The 24,887-nt window shown below is 45.0% G+C and overlaps 1 protein-coding gene across 1 annotated transcript in view; it reads left to right on the forward strand.

Annotated features, from left to right (window-relative positions):
* The first annotated feature begins 772 nt into the window (after positions 1-772).
* LOC144168835 (uncharacterized) overlaps positions 773-24,887 on the forward strand; it is an 81,600-nt gene continuing 57,485 nt past the window's right edge. The window contains exon 1 of the mRNA XM_077697818.1: positions 773-921. The gene's annotated coding sequence lies outside the window, so the exon portion shown is untranslated. The remainder of the gene's footprint in view (positions 922-24,887) is intronic.

Genomic DNA, 24,887 nt, shown 5'->3' on the forward strand with positions numbered 1-24,887 from the left:
ACCGCGGCGGTGACGGCGCGACATCCCCGCCCCAGCCTTCCCGGCATGCCGCGCGGCGATCGATCGGCCGTCGCTCGGCTGGCTCGTCCGGAGGGAGTTCCCGGTTGAGCAACCCAGCAGCAGCCCTCGGAGAACGGGCAGAGAACGGAACTCTTCCATCTTTGCGCAGAAAGCTGCGGCTCACGCTCCTGAAAAAAAGCGGACTTCTGCTTCCAGACATTCCTGTGTAAGTTGGTGGACAAAACCAACTTCGAGGTCGGGCCTTCTTTAATGAATGAGTTTTTTTATGACCGGAAACACCATTTTTGCAGCAGCACTTTTCAGAAGTGCATAGAAACCAATTAAAGGTTTTCCGCTTACTTGCACGTTAATTTCGAAGGCAGCGCAACAACTGAAATGTACTGTAAGCAAGTCAGGAAGAAAATAAGGTTGCCGCAACTTGTTTCAGCCCGTGGCCGAGTTCTGCCACGACGCTTAGACGCACTCAGCAACAGGTTCTCGCAACAGTTCGTATTTTTCTTTCATAGACAAGGGAGTAATTTTTCCCGCTGACCGGAACAAAATCACATGACCTAATTTAAAGTTCGTAAAATTAGATTATGACAGAAGCTAGATTAAAGTCATTCTTGAAATATTTCCTCAACATCAGTTTCAGATAACAGAAACATGCTTCAAAATGAGAAACGGAGGAAACAAAATGGCGGTGCCGAACCGTGCTCTACGCATATCCCAGTGCAACGCTCCGTCCCTCTTTTCCCCTTTTCACCTTCTCTCTTTTCCCCATCCCTCGGCGGCCCACGAAAGGGAGAGGAGTCGGTATTCCGCAGCGTACCGGCGGAGCCCAGAGGCTCGGGCTCGTTCCATGGCTGCAGTCGCCGCGTCATCCAGCGATCGCTAAGAACCTCTGCACTGACGGAAAAGGTGAGCTACCATGTCCTACATCCGTGAAACTGCAGATTCAATCCCGAAGAAACAGGTTTCGTGATGCAGTAGTTTTCAGCACCGATCGCTGCAGTAATAGTGGAGGCACGAATTTCAAGAACAATGCAGTCGTTCTCAGGACGACCCCGTTATCTCTTTGTGCGGCTATCATCCCCATGACACCGAATGAATAGCGACGTCGCTGTGAAACATTGCAGTGAACAGGTGGAAGCAGGTGCAGCCTCTACTCATTCGCCGTGACAAGCGTTATCAGGGCATGAAATTGACGCAAAACTACAGCCCGACCTGCCGAAAACAAAGGTTTAAATTTGCACCATTATTTGGGACCAGTAGGTGCCATTTACTTCGTTCTCACAAGCGGATTCGGCATATTAGTGTGCATAGCAATAGCGCATTACTTGAAAGTATTCATCGGTAAGCAATCTGTAAAGAAATACAGTTTAATGCGTGTGCATTAGGACTACGCACGCTAGGCACAGCTACACATTTAGTAGCGCTAGTTACAGTAGCTTTCGTAAAAGATTCTGTTTCACCCAGTCAGTAACGACTTCAGCATGAACACCTCGATACCTTTTAGCGAGTATGTATTCTGTGAGGAAATAACCTCAGATTCGAATGCGGGCATGCGAACCTTATTCTTTATTTTTAGTTTCGTTTGTGTGCTTCGTTGAACGCGCGACGTTTGCTCTCAGTGCTGCGACGACGCTTTTAGTACGCGCAGTAGGCATGCGCCTGCTCGGTATCAGGTACAGAAAATGTTTGCACTTTTTCTGCGATCGTATTAAATTGCGACTCCAGAGTTTTTCAAATCGGTTCCAGCGTTAAATTACAGCATCGCAAAAGAATAAGTTTCATAGGTTCTAACGTAAAAGTAGGGCCTGCTATCGAGCACAAGATTCAATCTAATATTTTTGGAAAAAAAACCAAAGTAATCAACTTGCCCCCCCCATTTTTAATGTGCTACTACCGACTTTTAAATACATTTTTTCCTCTGATGTCGACCTGTTGAACGTTGCTATTTGGTAAAGATACCTCCTTTGGGAAGCGTAGCTGCCCAGGAATGAGAACAATAGAAATATATAATGGCTTATGAGCAGTACCGGGAAAACCCATACTTTAGCGAAGTTCGGATGCGATGCTTGAGAGAGAGATGAAGACATCTTTTCTGACACTTGCATTTGCAACTAGTGCAGACATGTGTAGGAACTGTACTGTTATTGAAATTTGAAGTGGTCAGTATAGTACGCGTACTCTTACTTTTTTATTTTCGTCGTTGTTCGAACTGCGATTGGCGATTATAAAAATGCACTCAATTCGAAAGCTTCAGGCGGGTTTCTTGCGACGGTTTTGCAACATATCCCTACACCACAGAACTGTCACATAGGGACCTTCGATGAGAGGCGAAAACTCAAAGCACCAATTTATTTTTTTCTTCCCTATATGGGAAACTGCTACCAGAGACTGGTATCAATCTATTGATGTTCACAGCGGCTGCACGCACCGCACTGTGTACGAAGTGAAATGTTGCTCCGGCAGTTAGACGACCTACGCGCGGACGAAGACAAAACGTTTTTACTTAAACTTGCACATCATCCCGAATTCCGCAAGCAAGATGAAACACAGCGCAGCTTGGAAAATCCAGAATAGTTCGCTTGAAGAATGGGGAGTTTTGAGTAACAAATATGGCCGGTCTTTATTTATTTAGGATGGCCGAACAACGCGCGTAGCATACTGAAGGAAGCACATACACAACACGAATTTTTCGCCCAAAGCTTCTTTCGCGCTAAATTTGGCAGCAAACCGACGACACGCACTATAATAACTAGAACTGAGCTCCCTCAATTCAAAACACAGAATGAACAATTCCATGGCTCGAAAAAAAGGAAGCATACGAAACTGATCCTGCTAGCGCAATAACATACGTACAGGTGTAAGAAAGGCAGTGTAGACGAAAAGTATTTATTGCATGACAATTTCGTGATATTATACCTTTATTAAGATACGTGATACTGGGAATAAACATTCAAATATCCAAGTTGCGTGTATCGCTGAAATACCGCGAAGGTGAGGACGGTGCAAAGGTCCACGGTTTGTTTGTGCTTACAAGGCCGTTCCCTACTGGATAACATTGACATCAGACTAATAGTTTCAGCTTAGCCTTAGAAACTTTCGAACCAACTGCGTCTAAATATATTTCATTCACAGCGAAGGCAGCAGTTGTAACGCGTGAAAAGAGGACAGGACATCGACTGCCTTGCCGAAGCTCTTTATGCGTGCGACGACACCAACGACATTTTTTTTTATGACAGCGTAGTTGCTTTCGTTAAGAGTACTCCCCTTTGCTGTCGTCCTGTCGTAAGGGTGTAACACCCCGCAGCAATTCGCTGTTCTGTACGCGCGTATAACTTACTTACCACTGCATAAAAGGACATTATATCCGCAGTTTCGCCTCAATAGCAATAAAAAGAGGACGTCGTTGCGACAGAACCCTCTTTGAAACGGCCCTTTTTACGACGTTTCTAAAAATCCTACGCGCCGTGATGTTTCCAGCGGAGTTTGAGGCTTCCACTGCGGCGCGTGGGATATCTTTCCTCCAACCTTGTCGGAAATTTTAAGAACAGAGGGTAATTAAAAAAATAAGATGGGCTGGTTATTCGGAAGTCCTCTACGGACTCACTGTGGTATCAGCAAAAGGACATATCTGGTAACGTAGCAGCACATTTTCCAAAGCACCACTCCTTTACTCCTTTTTATGTTGTGCTTTTGACCAATACATGCAACCTTGTCAACTCAGCCATATAAATGCTCTAGAAGGCACAATGTTCAGCACTTATATAATCCGCAATACGCAAAAAATGCGGCGGAGATTGTCACATAGTAACAACACTCGGCGGTCACGGCGTAAAGAACGGTACTCCTTTTGTTTCCAACACATCAAACATTCACAGTTATTTCTCGCGAAACTGTTGGCGATGGGCGGTGCAAATGTGCACCGCTTTCTTTTAAAATAGCTCCGTTTTTCCAGCTATGGAAGGATGTAACCACAGGAGCCCATCTGCAGAATTGATCTTTTATGATTCTATCCAGGATCCTTTTTATGACCTTGGTATATCGTGTATAAATGCATGCACATACAGTCTCCCATCGTATCCTACCGCACGTCTATCTAAATCGTAATCGCATTTGTAGTACCAGAATTTGCGCAGAGTATGTACTTTTGAAATGTACCGTGTGCACAAATTTGAGCTTTATGGTTTTCCTAATATTAGGCACCGGGAGGGTCGCGAAGACCACCTGGACAAATAACTTGTGTGGCCAGAAGTACACCGAGTGAGATGGTAATTATCGTTGTCGGCAGCTCAATGAACTAAAATTGGATAAGTAACCGTTGACTACGTGGCTACGTGGCTACGTTTGTATTGAAAAGTTAGATGCAGTCCTGTTTCTACACAGTATCAGTTGGCAGAATTCTTCTAGCGTGTTTGGGCTCCGATATATCCGACTGTCAAGTTTAATTGTCGTTCGCATGATCGCGCATGCAAGAGAGTTAGGATTGGCGCAAAGCCCCTCCCTGATGTGACGCGGCTGCTGCATGCGGTGTCTTGTCTGACAATAGAGCGGAGGCGTTGGTAAAGATGATAACTGTCCATCTCCCCTCTCAGTTGGAAAAATCAAGATATGAAAGCGCAGCAGGCGCAACATCCGCGTCTGCCAGCCTCTTCAATCGCCACTTGATATTTTCGCAATTCCTTATATGCACTTATACGATCCGCGAAACGCAAACAAATGCGACAGAAATCGCCACATTGTGGTTAAGCCTGCGGTCACATCATAAAGAACACTACTCCTTTGGTTTCCTAAACGTCAAACAACCATTGGGATTTCTCACGAAATATTTGGGGACAAGCGGTGCCAGGCGTACTTTCGTGAACAGCCACGCCTAACCGATGTCGCTCAGGTAGGGGCTTCAGAGTTCATTGTGCTAGGGACAGTAAGGCACACACAAACGTTCCCAGTGGCATGATTATGTCCTCTCATTGCCATCGTCATTATAATTTTTTGATTGCGTCGTTTTTGTCTGTCTGTTATTATAACGACGAATTTGACAAATCACGCTTATTAAAGAGGAGCTTTACTATTCTCACTGATCGCGTCAGTAACGCGAAAACGCCGGGTGAAGTAAAAGAAAAAAAAAACGCTTTCCGAGCCCGAAATGCAATCCGGGTCCCTCGAGTGATGAAGCCGGCGTCTCTCTGATGGCTCCATTTTGACGTGGTCAGCGCTCACTGCAAACCAAGACGACAACCAAAGAACCTGTCACGAGAAAGCTGCGAATTCAACCATCGTCGTATTACACTGAAGGGTGCAGAATTTTTACCACTACAAGTACGCTATTAGCATTAAACTTGTTTTTCTCATTTTCCAATTCTAATTCTCGAATTACTCCTGCCACCCTTCTCTAGTGTGACGTTGTTCTCTTATTACATCTTCATTATTGAAATTGAAGAGAGAAGTACTGCGCATACTCCAAATATTTTTCTACAGTCATTCTATCTCCGTAAAATTCATTTTGTCAGATTCAAATCTCGGTTTGCTAATAACGCTTAAACAACAGAGACGAATACAAATGTTGCCTCTTCCGTTGTTTGAAAACCATTCCACTAACCTTTTCCGATGCCAACTTTCCTAAACGGTTCTTTGAATGCATAGATTTCGGTAATATACATCAGAGTGCTAACTTACCCGATTGGACAGAACGAATGCCTTTACTCCCTCCTCCCGTCCACTGGTCGCGAACGTCGCAACCTAAGGTCATAGAATGAACAGTGTGATGGGCTCCACCGGATGATTTTAAGACCCGTTTATTTATTCCCACTGCAAAATCAATGTTCCATTTATAGACAGGCGCCAACAAACACTCCAGGCACAAAGAAAACACTCACCTTAAAAATGAATAATTCTTCATTATCCTCATTATTCATTAACCTCATTATTCTTGGTCAGAAACATTGGGGGTCAGAAATTAAGCTTGCACCCACGTGCAATACGTGAATGGCGAAGCTGTTGTAGGTGAGCATTTCCGGGCACATAGTTAAGTTTCAGTATCATTGCCTATTTGCATAATCGCGGTGCTAGTGATCGTCGTCATAAGAATCGATGAGGTTGTAATTTTTTTCGCGGCAAGTGGTGGATGCCAATTCATCCATAGCATTGTAATTCATTCACCAGCTCATCTAACGAACTTTCAATAAGTCGCGCAAGGATTGAATCATAGTTAAGCTGCACGATTTCTTCATACGTGAGCGTTGAAGGACACATCACCACTTATTTGTACGAGTTTGAAATTGCTGATGTACATGTTAGGTTGTTGCTTTGCAGTGTGAAAGTTTAGTAGTCATCGTCATATACCTCAATATCGTCGTGTTTCTCTTGTCAAGCATTGCGTGCACCGCATTTCTTGACGACACCACTAGAGTTTGTTTTCCTAAAGCCATATACGGCCGACCCTGTTTACGGATACAGCAGACTACACAGCCATAATTGTCCAGGTGGCAGCGGTAGCCGACTGGACGGGTGAGGTGATCACGTCAGCCACCATACGCTCCAGGAACAGTACGGAAGCGGAAGAGTGTGCAATAGCACTCTCTGTGAGCACTCGCCCTTCAGGGAACCCCATAAATATTGTATCCGGCTAGCAAGAGGCATGCCGAAATTATGCGCAAGTACGTATCACCCCGATTTCCCATCAGATCCTGCAACGAAACCGACACATTTCACCAGTACGTCTAATCTTGACACCTGGGCATGCGTGTTTCCCTGGCAATGAACGCGTTCAGGCGATAGCCCGAGGCCTCACACACCGGGCGCCAGCGGAAGACCAAACCAAACAAGACAAGACAGAAAGCATCCCACTCACAAACACACATATACTACAACACTACAGACTCTTCCGTAGGACACTTACTCCGCCACACGCGCAACTCACCCGTGAGGAAGCCGCTGCATGGCGCCAGCTACAAACGAACACATTCTCTATCCTCTCGATCCGGCACACATTCTACCCTACCATGTACCCAGACAGATGCCCATACTGCGGAGGACACCCGAACCTGTATCACTCCACATGGGAATGCCCCAACCCCCCGAACCAACTGCCTATACCCAGCCTCTCCCCATCGGGATGGGAAGCCGCTCTTTCCAGCTCAGCCTTGGAAGACCAGCGCGGGCTGATCGACCGGGCGAGACGGTGCGCAGCAGCAAATGGGGCCCTTGACTAAGTGCACCATCCCCTGAGAGATAAAAAATCTGACTTTATAATAAAGGTTTCTACTACTACTACTACTACTAAGTGAGCCGCAGACTACGCAGTCGCCGCGAGGCGCACACTCACAAAAATTCGGCATTTTCTGGCTCCTCGACATCATTGACAGTTTTTTATGCATATGTGTAAGACGCTAGGAAGAACTGTTGCAATGTTTATGCAGCTCAGTTTCTATTTTTTGTTTCGCACTCGGGTTTAGACCACTCATTTTTTATTTTAACTTTTAAGCCAGTTGGCATCTATATTGAGACCAATTTTTAGTCATTGCAAAGTCCGCCTGAATTTTAGATGCGCTCAAAATTATCAACGCGATCCCTGAACTACATATTATCGACGAGCCCTGAGGCACCACAGAGAGACTTGGTGGGATAAAATGTGGGCCTATATCCCTAAAGGTGACGTGACAAATTGCTTTTTTTTTTGGGTATATGCCAATGAGCCGTGGAGTAAATTTGCAGACGATGAACAGAGTGGCTAGTCCATGTTTTCCCCGGTGCAAATATTACTGAGTTCCTCGCGCATCGCACAGCGCAAGCAGATGATTGGTGTTAGCGCCTGGAGTTGCCATTCATTATATCGATTCCCTGGTCATCAGTCTGGTGTTTGTTTCGAAGATACTAGCCCGCATTTCATTACCCTGCGTAATGCTTTAACACGTCGTCTTGCCGTTTTAATGCTCCCCACGCGCTTAATTTTCGGCGTAATTTCGCGTGCCCTTTCAGGTACGGATGCACCGAGGTATCACTGCCTTGTCCGTGTTTTTAGCGGCGAACGAAGGCAAAATAGCTTCATCGCCATGGAAAACGGCGGTGGTTAACACACGCCAAAGGCTACCTAAACGCCCTCTGCAACATTTTCAGCTACTTTTGCATCATTTCAAACAGTTTTAGAACGTGGTTCATAAGTATGCTCAGTCGTTATAAAGTACGTTGCCATGTAATTCCAGGGCAAGTATTTCTTACTGTAAGCACATCGGGCCCCTTGAAAGTCACTCAAGTGATTTTGCTATCCTTCGCGCGTTCTTCAAAGTCAGAAAATTGTTTGTATCCTTATAAGAGTGCACAGAGGGCGATTATTTGTCGGTTGCCGCAATGAAGGTATCCGATAATTTGTGAGAGCTGCTGAGCTGTCTGTGAACACGAGCTGCTGAAATGTATTTCATTCAAAGGTGGTAGTAGATCTCATTTCGTACATCAGCCAAACATTCCCCTTGAGGGACTGTCTTCTGCAGATCAAAATGTTCTCTTATTTGAACACTTTGCTGTACAGCAGCTACCTTCTCAGCAAGCTGAGTTGGATTCTCTCACCTGGATGGGAAAAAAGTATTATTGAAGTGAACTATATTTGTGTTGAGTTCACTTGAGGACCAAAGTTTGAAAGAATGGCAATCGACCTTCTGCTGTGAAAATCGTTTAGTACAAAATTGTCCAGGATGAACTCTCTGACCCATCAAGTAAATGAACAAGCGAGGAAGCGGGCATACCAAATGCGGCAGTCTTAGCTGGGTTTTGGCATATCCCGCTACGGATCTGTTTCATAAATGTGCTTGCTAATGGGACATTTGTGTTTTATATTCCACAATAGACAGGGTTTATTCATGATCTGCATCCATAAATTCGCTTTAGGTTCCAGTTTAAACACCTTAATGAAATACACTGAATGCCCATTCGGCCTCAGGACTTCTTGTGGAAAACAATTCTCTGTAATACGGAGATTTCACTCGATAGTCACGGTAGGGTTCTCCAGAAGGGTTTATCCATAATGACACAATATTTTAATTTCACTGCTAAATGAAAATATACAAATATTTTCCATAGAGACCCATAAAATAGAGATAAAGAAAACAGGGCTAGAAAACTATATTACCATTCGGGACCAAATGTGCAAATTTTGCGAAAAGACGAGGCCCAGCGTGTGATTAGAACAAAACAGTATATACGCTGGGGCAACAGTCGCAGCCCAGATGGTAATGTTTGGTCTAATCGCAAGCCCACCGCTGCCGATTTTTATGAGTGTGGATCTCACAAAACGTTGCGATCATATAATGCCCACTTTGCTTCCCATATTCAAACAACTTTGAGACATTAGAATATCCTTTTTTCCTTCGTTACGATGTCGTTTCTTTCTGCGATGTATTCCTGCGAACCAGCCAGAGAGAGTTAGCTATCACTTCTTGCGGTATTGATTGATTGATTGTAGGGTTTAACGCGCAGACGCAACGCAGGTGATGAGGTGCTCCGTAGTGGAGGGCTCCGTATTAATTTTCCCCAAACTGTGGATCTTTAACATGCGCCGAAATCTCGTGCACACGGGCGTTTTTGCTTTTCGCCTCCATCAGAAAAGTGGCCGCCGCGGCCGAGAATGGAACCCGCGACTTCATGCTCAGCAGCGCAACGCCTAACTGAGCCAACACAACGGGTCACTTTTCGCGGTATCTGTTCCTTCTAATTTGAATGGCCCGTAACCTGAACTCCTGTGGGATCGGTCTATGCAGCTCAAAGCGCCACATGACCGACCGACATGTCATTCCGTGAAAGGAAGTCGTGTTTGTAGGGCAGCTCTTCTTCCCCTCGTTCAGGCTGTAAGAGACGTCCGACACAATAGCCCGCCGTGCAGCAGATGCCGCCGCCCTTCTGTCCAACTCGCGCCAGGAATAGTCCCCGAAGAGGCGGAGCGGGAGAGCTAATAAGAATCGAGGTAGTCCGGTGACACGCCTGCGTCATGCCCCATGCTCGCTGACATTAGCTTGATGCCTTAGGTCAAGCGTGGGCGCTCCGAATCTGTTTCCCTCGGTATGCTGTCAAATGGGTCGTCCGCAAATTACAACCGCCCCCTTGCGCTCCCCCCCAATCATTCATCTAACCGTAACGTGAACCTGCCCGTAAGCGCGACCAGAAATAGAGTGTTCGTGAAACTGATGTGACTGTCGGTATTACGAAAAAAAAAATGACGGTACTACAATGGCAAGCACGGTCGTAAATCATACTGTTTACGGGATTTCATCTGGCGACAATATCAAACAAACTTGCTTATAAGACAGAACACACCTCGATTTTAGACTGTGCGTACGCAGAGAAAGTGAATGCAATGGGAACACCCCATACCTGCGCTTCTAATTCACAGCGTGCTGTGTGCTCCGCGCACTGTGCGGTAGAGAGAACTTTGTGCTAGTACGCACTTTAATTGCCGTGTCTGCAGATCCCTCTGAAATGACTTCCCTGCTTAACCACTGTGTTGCTCTCCGGGTTTTATCTTCAAGCACTGCCTATTTTCTGAGTTGGCTTATTCTCAAGTGTTTAACTTGTTATTCCCCTGCCAATGTTTTCACTCAACAACAGGAAACAAGAATGCACGTGAGCGTTATATAGCACTGTTTTCTAGCCCTGTTTTCTTTATCTCTAGTTTATGGGCCTTTATGGAAAATTTTTGTATATTTTCATAGCCTTGTCTAATGGCCTGAACTTGTATTCTCTTTCTATCGTAAGACCTGTCTATACTGATGCTGTTCCTTATAGTGCTGATACTGCTCAATCGAGGGGACTATTTTCTTTGCACTGTGCCGCCAAACGTAACACCATTGACGTGGAGGCTTGTGGGATGGTCCAGCCCAGCCATTGTTTCTGCAGTTCCGATGCCTAACAATGGCGGTAAAATAAAATAAGAGTAAAGAATCAAAGTTATTTTCGACGTGCAATATATGGGTCTTCTTTTTTCGGTGAGAAAAAAAAATGTATTTCGTGTCACCTACATCAATTTATAGGGTGAATACTTTTAGGTCTGACATTTGGCTTTTTTTACTCCCGAAGCTGAAATGATTCGACGTAATACCGTAGCACTGCGACTCGCTAGGGAAGGATATATAAATACACGAGCACGGAAGTGGTCTTCAAATTACAGATTCATGGTGAAAAACTAGACCAACTTGCCATCTTACTTTAAATTATAGAATAGGAACGACACTTTCAGCCGTACCATCCACCGGCTACAGAGTAACGCGCTGACGTCGCTTTTTATGGCCGCAGTGCCGACGCCTGCTTCAGAACTTCCAGAAGGAGAACTACCGTGCGCAGAGGGTCCTCAGCTGGAGATTTATGGCGAAATAAGGCTACCTGTGGGTCATTCTCATAAACCCAAGCATTACCGCTATACCTAGTTCACTCTGGCTGAATTTCCCCGTGGTATGCTTGCGCCAGCCCGTGTGTAGAGTGCACATCCTTTAGTGATGCAGCTTTCCTGAATTATTTAGCGTATTACAAAGTATCCAATCATTCAGGTATACCGCGAGCACGTTCCCGATCTGTCATCTTGTTGCAACACCGGCGCAGGATTGCCTTCTCTATGAACTTGCAAGGAATTGCTATGCACCCCCAATGGCAACGCCATGAATTTCACAACGGGTTCTGTCCCATTTCCTTGGGAGCGTGCCGGAAATGGGAAATACCAAGTTCCAATATCCTTAAATTTTGTTGCGTCAGCAGCCTTAACAAAGAAAGTTAAGGCTATCTTTTCTGTGTGCGCTGTAGTGCTTGCAACAAGTAACTGCAAGATTTGCTGTCTAATTCCCTTTCAATTGCTTGTACCAAGTTCAATTTAGCAGGTTATTCGGTATCGCAGCATTATAGAAAATTATAAAGAAACATAGATTGTTTGATTGATTGATTGATTGATTGATTGATTGATTGATTGATTGATTGATTGATTGATTGATTGATTGATTGATTGATTGATTGATTGATTGATTGATTGATTGATTGATTGATTGTACGGATGAACGGGCCGACGCAACGAGAGCGATGAGGCGCGCCGTAGTGGAGGGCTCAGGAATAATTTTGACCACCTGGGGATCTTTAATGTGTGCCGCCGAAATCCCGAAAAAAGGAGCGTTCTTTCTTTTCGACTTCATGAGAAAAGCGGCCGCAGAAGTCGGGAATCGAACGTGCGCCCATATAAAAAATATATGCTTGAATATTCACGGCATTTTCCTCAATCATTGCGCCCACCCTCACACGCGGTGGCCGAAACCTTTCAGCTCAATGGGTCTCAGTTTTTTTAAGCGATTGGAGGTCTACAGCGGTACGTGGATATTTTAACCCAACAGTTAAATTGTGGCGATCAAGATGCCCGGTTGAGACACAGAGATCGTATTCGTATGAAGCACTAGTGTGACTTCCTGCAAAGCTAACTATGCCGTTATAAAAATATATCACTTTAATATAATACACTGTGTACAATTTTCGAACACACTATATTATTTATTTACTAATGTATCGTGTTTCATAAGTTTCATATGTGACTTTGTCAAACAGAAACCGGAAATCTAATGCAGAACAATTAAACATTCGCTCAGCTTTTAAGGGAGTCCGGAAAATATTTCCCAGTAAGATTCCCAATACGAGATGGCAAGGCATGGCTAGTATACGTTTTGCCCAGGTGTTGAACCAGCCACTGCGCATCCCAAAACGACTGCAAGCACAAGAGCAAGGCTTTGGGTAACAATGTCAATTTCTGACGTTCATAGATAGGCCCCGCTAAACGACAAATTGGATCTGTCAGTTCGCTAGGGGAATAAGACGTGATAGTCACTAGTCACGTAGTTTCCAACAGGTATCAAGAAATTTCTTCTCACCCTATCCTGAGCAAGAAAAAGGCCTCGATAATTTTTGTGCCTCACTTTTCAAGGGAAATACCCATCGTCACAAACCTTCGAATTTGTCGTACTCGTTGAGATACCCATCCGTCTATCTCGGTAGATGTCCGTAAAGCGATAGCTGCCATAGTTGCTTTGCGCCGGACGGTAATACTTGTGTGAGTGCGCAGACGACAGCGGGGTTCTCGACGCCGGTACACCACGTATGAGGAGCTGAAGGCAGCATGTGACCGCCAGAACGGCGCGAAACGCACTGGTGTTTCGGTGGCCGCGTTACAGGCCGCGTTGTAGCAGCGGACGATCATCACAGTTATGTAGCGCTATGAAAAGTCAACACATCCAAGCCTACTAACTCTGGGAATTCGCGTTGACATCCCATCGCAGCTTGCCGTTTACATGATGTCATTCAGTGAAGCCATAGAAACTGGGTAGCGGTGGTTTTATCGCAGCCGTGTAAACTCACGCACTTCAGTTCCAGGGCTGGCTCGCAACAGCAACAGACGCAGCTGGCAATCGGATCCCAGAAGAGAAAATGGTGGCGTGCTTCCTTCCTTGTGATTAGGATCAGTTTGGTCACGTGACGAGCTAGTTTAAACAAGAATGCGTGTGTGGCTGCCCAAAGCGAAGGGCTGAACCCTTAGCGCCTCCTCCGAACCCGTCGTTTTCGAGGCGGTAGAGGCGATCGCTAGGAGAGCAAAGCCAGACCGATACAGCTGCGGCAAGTCGCCTGGGATGGACGGAGAGTTGTCTCTGTGGGCAAGTGAACCTTTACCACCGCCTTTATCTGCGTATGCACCATTAGCCGTTGCCTTAACTTTGGTTGCTCGCTGTTATCTGAATCACTGCTGCTGAAGGCAGGCTGGACCAAATTACAAAACTGTGGCATACATTGGCTATAGCCACCGGGCTAAGCTATCTGAACACAGATAATCAACTTTGAAAAACAAGTAAATTCGCCAACCGTGCGTTTAAACAACTACCTTTGCGCATGAGGTTAGAGAAGCGAAGCGCAAGGTAAACATGCATGGCAATCAAGCGTCATCACCACGGTAACAGCGTGATTAGTATACATGGAACAAGGGTCTCCGCCAAGCACGGTCAAAAGAACCGCCAATCGTGCTTTTTGGGATTCCCGCTAGTGGCACGTTTTGTGGCATAAAAAGTTCTATTTGTCGTAGCGCCACACTAGGTCTTTTTGATCCACTAGAAATCAAGAGGCAAATAACAAACCGTGTCCTAGACTGTTTGTTCAACCTACGTGACCAATTCGTCCATTTTTGCAGCCTTTGTAATCGAGTGTCCTGACACAGGCAAAATAATATTGCAGATTAAACATAACAATAAGGCACATGGGTGAGGGTACTTATCAATTAAAAAAAAAAGAATACTCGTTTTCTTTAACATTTCGTAGAATGTTCTAAAAGTTGTTCTCTTTTGTCATTTTGTCAGTAGTATTCTTGGTCCTGAGATATCGCTTGCTAGTTCTTAAGTCAACAGACCGGCAGGAGTCAAAGAAAAAAAGGTTTAATTTTGAATTTTATGTATTCAATGTTCACTGAAATTTCGTCAAGTTGCGTGACTTGCCTTATAGTACCGAGCTGTGGAAAATGATATGACGGAGAAAGAACGCGGGAAAAAAATAAATTTTCTTGTTGTGTTCGCATGGATGAGGAGAAAGTAGAGGGATATTGCTAACAAACAAGAATATATAAATGTTGATTCTTCCATTCCTTCAACCCGAACGAACTACTCTAGAAAAGCCGGTCTCATTGCAAGCGGGAATGCCAATACGTTGAAATCCCAGATTCCCAGGTGGCCTCAGGAAAATGTGCCTAGCATAAGTTCTTTACACTAGTACATTACGAACACGATCAGCACTTTCGCATCCCAATCCTATTATTGCGCCTTGGTGGAGCGCTGTTGTTTGTTTTGTTTTTTTGCCAACTTGGGTACCCGCGCTCTGAAAGTTATGTATGGCGTTTGCGATAACGAAGCCCCCGGAAAAGTGTGCCCGGTCGGTAAAGACTTGCGAGTTGCATATATTGTGGTCAAAGTCACATGCGGAGCGATCTGAAAACTAAACGTTTCATGCCAGCAAAAAGTGAGATTGACTATGAGAGATAACTCACATTTCTGCGCTGACTTTGCATGATTAGATCACGTATATTTGATTTACGAGCCGACCTTTACGCCCTAGCACTTTAGATTGGTTGATCGAGCGCTTGAGTAAAACTTTCAGTAACGTAGGTTGATCGCTTTTCTTAAAAGGCTGCTTTTTGTTTTTGTAACATTCTTCGGGAAGGATTCCTAGGACGGCCCGTGCCCTTGAGGAGTTTAAAGGGCATCTGAGACCTAGCCTGAGTGACTGCATGTTCAAAACTTTACTAAAAAGGTCACACGAACCACCGGGTACGAGCTCGAAAAGTCACATATCAATATAAAGGAGTAAAAAGATCGCATTTCTGGTAAAACGTAGTTTATTTTCTGTATCCAACACCCCATCCAGCAAAAACATGCACGGACAATTTTGAGGGACCTTCTTCATCAAAAACACCCCCCAATTTGTTGAAACATCCTAACATTCCAGGTTTTTCATGGCCCTGCTCAGTCCAATCCCTGCTTCGGGTTTTCTTGCCATGACCTTGAGGGCTTCGGGCTCGGCAGGCAGTGCCACGTTCTCCCATGCTTACGCAGTGCGGCTCAAATTGGGGACCTATATTTAAACATTTCCCGGAAGACCATGTGGCGTTTTTTTTTTCTGATACTGTCTACACGAACTGAAAGGGGCGACACGGACACCGGTGTGCACGATAAACACCAAACAAATCCTTCTAGAGCAAGAACACTAAAAAAACGCTCCTAACTTGCCCAGCTCGCGCCAAACGATGGATGGTGTATCTGTACTTCCCAGGATGCGCCTGTGGGCTCACGTAATTCACGAACATCGCTCCGCACTTATTAATATAAGTGAGTGCTGGCCGTCATGTACGGCTTTGAGACGAGAGCCACAGGATATTTATTTGGGGGCTGAGAATCGTGGCATGTTCCCCCCCAAAAAAAGCCCTAGTGCACTTGCTTTTTTTCTTAGTTTGGGGCGGAGGGCGTGTTTGGTGGCCCACATTGAGGCCATTGAGAAACTTAATAGGGAATTGTAAAAATATATTCGAATATAATACCCGGATGGAGCGCTTGTTTGTATTTTGGAAGTGGAATTAAGTAATTCCTAAGACGTCTTGGCGAAGGATTATGTTAATTATTCCTGGTGAATTTCATTTCTTTTTCTTCATTGGAACTATGATCTCATCTACTCGAGTTTGTTCCCTCATCCAAGAAGCTCGTTTCCTGTCCCTAAGTGTTGCTCCTATAATTTTTCTTTTAATGGCCCGTTAAGTCGGCCTAAGTTTGTTTTACAGTTGCTTAGTAACGCAGCAAGCTTTCGCTTTGTGTATCATGACCGGCGGGAAGCATTGGTTGTATATTCTCCGTTTGGGTGATAGCGGTAGCCTACTTTTCATTATTTGGGATCACCTGCCGAGTGCACCCCAGCCCAAACCTATTCTGCGCCATGCCAAAATGCTACCGGTAAACAAACGCGCTGGTAGCGGTGGGTGAGGGGCTCGTTGTTGCTTCTGATTATGTATACCTTATACCGGGCAGTCAGTGCGCGCAGTAAGTACGATTTAAAATGTTAAAATGTGCTGTTATGAGTGTCTTTTTGTATACTTTTAGCCACTCTAGGATATGGCTGCCTGCTCGATTTATTGGCGAAGGAAGATTTTATTATTCCCCTTGAGCGCGGGTCGGCCGTGCTGCCATTAGTTTGTTTTACGCTAGCACTTTATCGATTGTACATTAGCCTCTCTCAGAAAGATTGTATACTGCTATGAATAGGAGAAAAACCTCTAGGGCATTTTTCGCTTTCGGTGATCCGCAGGAGTGGATATATATTAAAGCACTTAACTAAGTCCAATGCAAGAAAGCACGCCACAGCGCGCACAGCAAAATAAATTCACAACAGACTAAATGACAATGAACTTACCACGAATACAATGGCTAAAAGAGGCCACTAAAGAACAATAGAGTTTCTTAGAGTCGACACCAGTGCACTTCATATATGTTGTATATATTGATATATTTAGCCATCTGTTATGCTACCATGCCGGGGGGAGGGGGGTCCACTTTTTTCATCTTTACAAGACTGGTCACAAATATTTAAGGACTGAAGAGTGAGGGTTCCGGCTTGTTGGTAATCCACACCGCTACACAGCGCCCAAACCGACGACAGGCAAAGAAATAAGAAACGAGTAAGCGCTGTCTTCCAACTAGCTTTAATGTAACCGACATCTACTTAAATATGCATTCACAACAAACGGAAACGTCACATAAAATCAGCTTGCGACTTATCATACACCCGTAGTAATAAAGGTTTTGCACAAAACAACACAACAGCCCTCCGCCTAGCGACGTCGCAATCACAATAGCCTTTTTAGTGAACTAAGATTAAGGGAGACCCCAAATAACTCTACCTCTTTTTGTGATAGCACAATGGAAGGCGCACTTATAAATTCCTCACCTTCCGTTGCTATTTTGGTGCCCACGTTATTTCACGTGTTAGTACCTTATTACGACGGTCAATCACGACGCTCTCGTTAACCAAAGGGCGGCAGTCCTCATAGGCACACGGCAATACAAGCTTTGGCACCCTTCCAGACCACGCCTTAAATTACTGCCATGCTCACGCAGCCTGTCGTTACGAAGGCGTCCCGTTAGCCCTAAGTAGTTCGACGAGGGATTTTGTTAGAGGGGTTCCAGTATCCTTTAGTGGCATACCCACCCACAGTATTCGCTACTTATAAGCGTGAGGCACTGAGTTTGCGAGAGACGGAGACAGAGAGACAGCGGTTGGTGGAAAAGATCAACACCTTTCCACGCCCGGTTCCCGTGCAGCTGACGGGCTCCCGTTTGGTCCGAAGGACAAACTGTGCAGCTCAAGGAACTAACAGCGAAAGTTTCACCTATTTTCTGCCCCTTCTTCTTAGAGTGTGTGTAACCGCGTGTAAACAAAACACATCTCTTATACCTTTACAACTGTAAAAGATAAAAGAGGCAATTAGTTGACCACACGTAGTTTTGTCAAAATACCGTCATTCAGAACTAGAATACAGTTGAGAAAGTTCACAGAGACCAGTTCTTGAACATCTATAAACGTTTTCTTCAAGACCCATTTAACCGACTTGCTCTGGATAGACCCGCTGCTTGAGATGAACACTTTGTGGTCGTTTAAGCCAGCGCAACTGCAATTTCGTACGGTTTCAGGGAGCTGTAGAAATAATATATTGATACAGGCCATGACTGTGCGTTTAAACTTTTTCTGTGGCGTTGTGTCAATGTTAACAGTGCGGCACTCCCGCCGGGAAAGCAATATGAAGTTCGAGAAAGCTTCCCCTTAAAATCTTTCCGAGTGCTCGCAGCCTTTTTCTCTCAGAGCGTTCTTCATCCCTAAACCCGCTTCTCTCTATCGTTGCCCCTAAGTGCTTTGCTCCTGAAACGTGCCAGCAATATTCGATCCTCTCGACGCAGGTCCTGGGGAAATTCTGCAAACATATACTGGAGTTCTTACTACGTTGACGTTGCAACCCAAAGTGGCAAGTTTAAAATATGTCATGGAATGTAATTCGCTTTTAGCGAGGAAAGTCTTTCTTGAGGTACTTAAACCCGAATATTCTGGTCTCTCTGTCTATATAAACAGGAGTTTTATTTAGACAAAACCTCCACAAACCACTGAATCTGGAAATACGCTTTATACTTGTCAATATTGTTCAGAAAAAACAAACAAGACATTAGGCGTACTTACGGGAATCCTTCCATGCCCGGTTGTATTTTCAAGGTCCTTTTAACTAAAAATACATGTCTGCTTCATTTTCACGACAGGAAATAAACAACTGCCCCTTGAAAACGGTGTTTTGACGCAGAAATACGAAAAGAGCTAGCGCGCAACAACACACCGCGTGGCACCTTTCCCAGAGGTTCAACAGCAATGAATGGTTCCGGTACATTGCGCGCGAGCACTGAAACACTGTAAAATGGAACTGACTTGAACAAACCTCGACCGTATTTATCGTGAGAGGAGCGAGGCGGGAGCCGAAAGGTTGGCGGGAGAAGAGGCATTTACGTGGCAGAGGCGGTAGAGGACTATTGTGTTTCTACGATACTTGCAGCAAAGGGAGCAGATAAGCTGCCACTTTTGTTGTGTTCTTTGGGTGGCTCTGCACCTTATGCTAGCGGTCTGTTATCCACATTTACCGGCTGCGTGCCGAATACTAAGGACAATCTGCAGCGGCCTGGAACCTTCACGAAATGCTCACCGTGGCCCTTTACTTGTATATTCGCTGACGGGGAGTTCGTTCTTGGAAGTTGTTATTTTACATATACACTCGCTTCTACGCAGCAGCCACCAATGCGCTTGCCTGCCAAGCATGGTGTTGAGGGTTTGGTTCCTGGTCATGCTGGCTACAAACAGTGTTTCCTATGAAGCCGATGTCGGCGCACATTAAATAAACACTGAAGGACGAAATTATTCTGCAACCAACACACATCCTAGGATGATTTTTTGTCGAACAAGACGCCAGATAGATTTTGCTTTTTTCGCTTTAAATCCATACAAACCCAAAGCGCCACCTTTCAATTGTGTTCGGTTTGCGGGATAGCCTTTCAAGGGGCCATAAAAACAAAATAAAATTTGTTTTCTCTCGATAGCAACGATAATAGTTTTGTCACAGACTTAAAAAAAATAATCGATGTAATAAAGAAAATGTAATAAGGAGTGGCGACTCTCCAGACATCTTCCAGCAATTTTCCCAGGAGGTCACTGAATCTTGTTTGTCCGATTGGTAGTCACCGAGCTCAACAACCGCTAAGAAAAATGACCGGGCGATGGTAGTGGAGACTCCAGTTCCGTCGGATCGAATCACTTGAATGAGATACGAACTTTACGACACGCACAAACGTGCGCCGGCGACGCTGGGCGGTCGTTACGAGGCACGGACACATTAGCGCTCGACATGTTCTTGGTATTTTGACTGCGGACAGGAAAAATTACGATCTAATAAACACAGCTTTGCTGTTAATAACGAATTTCGGAAGGCCAGAATTGATTCTAGCTGCGCGGGACAGGAGCGGTGGAGGTCGATGGGAGAGAAAGAGAGACTGAACATATTTATTCTTTCCTAGTGAAGTCTTTAGGGTGGCATCCTCATTCCAGTAGTCCATTGGCACAGACCGCGTCATCTGTCCTCTCCACTAACTTACACTGGACGTCGAGGGAAGAGCTGGCGAAGGCGCTCTCCCAAATCCCATAAGTGTGGAAGGGATTGGGCGGGTCACGTGGGCTTTGTGTACAGCCGCCGACCGTATGAAAGAGTATCCCGGATTCCCCACAGAAGCGGCACAAACAGGGATACAGGGTGGGGGCTATGTAGTGGTTTCTGCTATTGTGGAGGTAAGTATTAGTTTGCAGGGTGCGAAGTATTTGGTCATGGCCCTTGGGTAGTTGTTTCTGAGGTGGGGCGTACGTTTGTCTTTGTAGCCGATAGTGCGCGGTAATCTCATGAAACGAGACTAGAGGAAGCGGACGCAGATCTTTGTCTTCAGGTGCTCGGCCGGTTAATTCTCGAGCTGTGAGAGGGGCAATCTCGTTTCCTGAGACACCAATGTGCCCAGACGCCCAGATTATCTTGACGCGTCTCACTAGTGGCTTCTGTTGCAGTATTTTAAACGCAATCTTGTGTATTCGGCCGCAGCAAAAGTTGCGACAAGCCTGTTGACAGTCGGTAATTACGGTCTCAACTTGTGTTTGGGTAAGCGCCAAGGCAATGGCCGCTTCCCAGGCGAGTAGTGGGTTGGCTCGTTCGAGTGATACGCTGGTGTGGTGGTCATGGCCTATTATAACTGCCGCGGCCTTTGCCCTGGAGTTGACCTAGTGGGCTGTCGTGGTGGTGGTGATGATGACGACGAATTGTTGGAAAAACAATTTTTTTTTAAATGTTAGCGTTGAACAGAGTTTTGGCTGAAGACAAATGCTCTTCGCAGTAATTTAGTGTCGGAGAATTTTTGTACTGTACGCATTTCTAACGCTGACACGAAAAATTATTTATATCAACTGTCCTCTGATGGGACATCTAATCGCAAAGTACTAGCTTCAGACAAGTCTTTTTTTGTCCAGGGTTTAATTGGCATTTGAAACAAACATGTTTCGTATTTTATGATTATCACCACAATAAGCGAAATTTGAAAGAAGCAACTACACACATACGCTACAGATAAGCGGCACATTTCAAAAGTTGTTTTTATTTTGGGGAATACTGGTATTCCAAATTATCCAGTAAATGTATGGCTTTTCTCCGTTGGTGCTTCCAGTTCCACTAATATAAACAAACCATACATAATATTCCTTCCCCGCCCTAAGTCATGACAGATCACAACACATGTGCATAACACGTCACAATTTTCCTTCCTGAGAAGCACAGTCGTTCTCATAAATTGTGCTAGAATCGACTTTGGCTCGTTAGCCTGGGCCGACGGCCTCAAGGTAAACAATCGTGTTTTTGCACGAACTGGGGAATGTGGAGCCAAAACCTTATTAACTCGCGAGACATCCACGCAAATTAAACGCTCCAGGGATGCACTTTGTTCGCGGATCCGGAAATTGGATTACGAATCTCGAATGCTTGCATTTACCTGGCGGCTTTCGTATTCTGTAAACATTGACTATTTCTTGAAGCTCGGTAGGCTAGGAATGTTTTGAATCGCAATTTGAAAGCAATTTTTGTACCAGTACGTTTTCGGTCGAAAAAATACTTTCATTTTTTTCAACCGCACAAATGAGGTATCCAGACTTTCTTCACTGGAAACTCCTTTCGCTGTTTTATCTCACAATAAGAAAGAGATGGATCATCATCCATTTAATATCCATTTGTATGCTTTTTATTGTTATTTACGGAACATTTTTCGGGCGCTACGTTTCAATTGGAATTTGACCGACGTTTAAAACTATTGTTACCGTGGTAGGCTAGTTGCAAAAACAGTACTTGGACTGTGAGCCAAGTATTGTTTAGTAGTAATTGTTTCCTAATAAACCTGGCAATACCTTCCAGTGTTTCCTAAATAGACGCGGCGGTTGTTTGGGGAAGTATGTGGGTATGAAGCACGGTTCCATCTTGCGTCGTATTAAAAATTGCCTGAAATAAAATACCCTATACAACACTGATCTTCTAAAAGGCTCGGTATAAACAACCCACCAAATAAGTCATTTTAATATAAAGGTCTTTGCAGTGGAGTTGCCCAAAAATTTGGTAGTGCTCAACAGCTTCCAAGTTTACAATAAATCGACTAAGGTCCCCTAACATTTCTGCAACTCGATACGTTTTCCGTGCGTGGAAACAAAGAACATACTATTTAATCATTGGGACAACCCCCGCGGCGCCAAGGTTTGCAAGCTTTGTCCAAAAATAAAAAAAAGGCAATGCAACATGTAGTGCCCTTGGTAGTGTTGCTGTAAATTTAAAGGTAAAGGTCATTTAAAGTTTTACTGTGCGCAAGCTGCGTGTCGTACCAATAAGGCCGGTTTAAAATCTGCAAGAAGATTTAGGACTGCACATTTAGAGAGGCACTCAAGAATTGCTACGTGTTGAAATAAGGAAGCATTGCGTCTTATTTAAACTTTGCGATTCCTCACGCCTTCTCGTGATATGTCCTTTCTCGTCATCGAAGGTCTTCGAAATAAAAGGAACACATGTGCGGCACTTAATCCTCTCGTCGTAATTGTTGCGGTGGTTTCGACTAACGGGGCTATCGGCTGCAGAAAATTTTGGTATTTTCCTCCATCATCTTCTGAAGTATATTGCGAAGACACTCGCGTTTTACAATTACCATAGAGGTAGGCGCTTGGGAGTATATCGCGGCCGAACGAGCTACAGCTTGCAGAAATATGACCAGTGTTGCCATTGTTTTCTCTGATTATGATTTTCATGATTATTTTCCTTTTCCTTCCTCTCCTTTTCTTTATTGCTTTATTCCGTTTTGTAAGGTATACATATGCGCTATAATGGTGAACATCCTTTGTTTTATTTTTCCTCAAGCTCCTCATATTAAACTTCTAGGAGTACGCACAAATTTTGAGTAAGCCGGTGGCTACAAGGCATTAATTATGTTCACAATGCTGTACGCGATGCAGGTACACTGGCAGTCTGTAGGACCAGGTTTCGGACCCGTGACGAAAATTTATCTACACTTTTTTTTACCGGTATTCTCTTCAAAACGTAGGCACTTTCCGAAATCATCGCTCTTTAACGCCGAAGAACGTACACCCAATTTTTGGGCAGTGCGGTGCATGACTTCGCATTAAAAATCTCTCCAACAAAGCCCACGTCAGCAACACACCGTGTGTCGCCAAAGCAGGCCTTGTACCTAAGCCACAAACACTTCTTTGGCTGCAGACACTCTGACGTTATGTGAGCCAAAGCTGATGAAGAAAGACAATGACGCCGACCACAAGTTCGTTGAGTGTAAAGGGGCGAAAAGGTGCGCAGATTTGGGACCAACGCTTCCGTGTGGGAGCCCAAACGTTATTTCCTTTCAACTCAACTAACGTGTGGTCGGCGTCTTAGTCTTTCTTCATCAAAATGCATCCCGACCAGACGGGCTTCCGTCACATCTTTGACTTCAAGTGAGCCGAAGCTGTTGCCATGGAGATGCCCTTCCCTTTCTGTTTCTCTCGAACTCAGGGTCAGAGAGCGAATGACGTTTACGAGAGCCATGGTGCGGCTCAGAAGGGTGTGAACGAGAGCTCTGGAGCCCGTTTCAAACACATTTCAGCATCTCTTCCCCAATCGCATGACCTGTTTGGCTGGCGTGGGCGCACAACCGGGAAACTCTGGAATGGCTCCAAAAGGGCTCGAAAGGGCAGCTGATTCTGATGGTGGCCACCACACGTGCGCCATTCCCGGTTAACGCTCTGGTGGCCAACAACTGAAGCACTCGTCGTCCGATTCGCCTTGAGCGTGACCCGCATGCTGAGCGCTTGTTTGCGCCTGCAAACGCGCACTTTGACATCTTGCGCGGCGATGCGTGCTGACGTCGCAATTTATGCTTTTGTAACTTAGTTTTACTGGCATTGTACATTTACATGTCGTTCGCCCAACTTTAGTGGAGCGGAACATGCGGAGGAGTTCTAGTCACACGGTGTACTGATGACAAAAAAAATGTGCATTTATTTCTTTGTGATAAATGCAACAGAAACTGCACCACTCACTTTGAAGGCTAAACGAAGCAGGGTAGGGCTAAGGCACTATCGCGGGTTCATGAATTCACTGCACTAAAGCTGCATTCGCGATTATCCCGGTGCGCATGATGCCGGGCCTAAGTAGGGGAATATCCCTTAGGGAACCCTTCCGCAGAGAGAAGCACGTTGGCCGCTGTATCTTCTCACCCCCATTCATTGAATACGCCGTACGATGTTGTAAATTTCAAGAAAAGACAAATTATCCTTTTCAGCTAAGCAGTGCGATTTTCGATTTTATTTTAGGTATTTTGGTACTATGTTACCTTGAGGATGAAAATGTTTTACGTAGCGTTGGCTGCAGCCATACACGGATTTCCTTTTAACTCTACGACACGCTCAAAATCAGCATATTTTCGTTATGCAGTAGACAGAGGATGTGCGGCCACAGTAAGCAAAGAATATAACTCTATATCATGCAAACGTCAAGATTAAAGGGCAAATAAGGTTTGAAGCCGGTAGGTTCTATCCATCTAAGCGAGCCCTGCGTACAGCATGTACGACACACCGATATTAGGAACAAATCACCCAGTCAGCTGAGTTTACGCTATGCAACCACTCAAATCTCGCAAGTAATTATTGGCCGGTATACAAACCGCACGAACACTACGAGCATGAAGCTGGGTAAGGCTGGGAAAAAA

Source organism: Haemaphysalis longicornis, unplaced genomic scaffold (assembly GCF_048455015.1).
Source record: "Haemaphysalis longicornis isolate Haplotype H1 unplaced genomic scaffold, Haemaphysalis longicornis Haplotype H1 scaffold_2, whole genome shotgun sequence".
Classification (NCBI taxonomy): Eukaryota; Metazoa; Arthropoda; class Arachnida; order Ixodida; family Ixodidae; genus Haemaphysalis; species Haemaphysalis longicornis.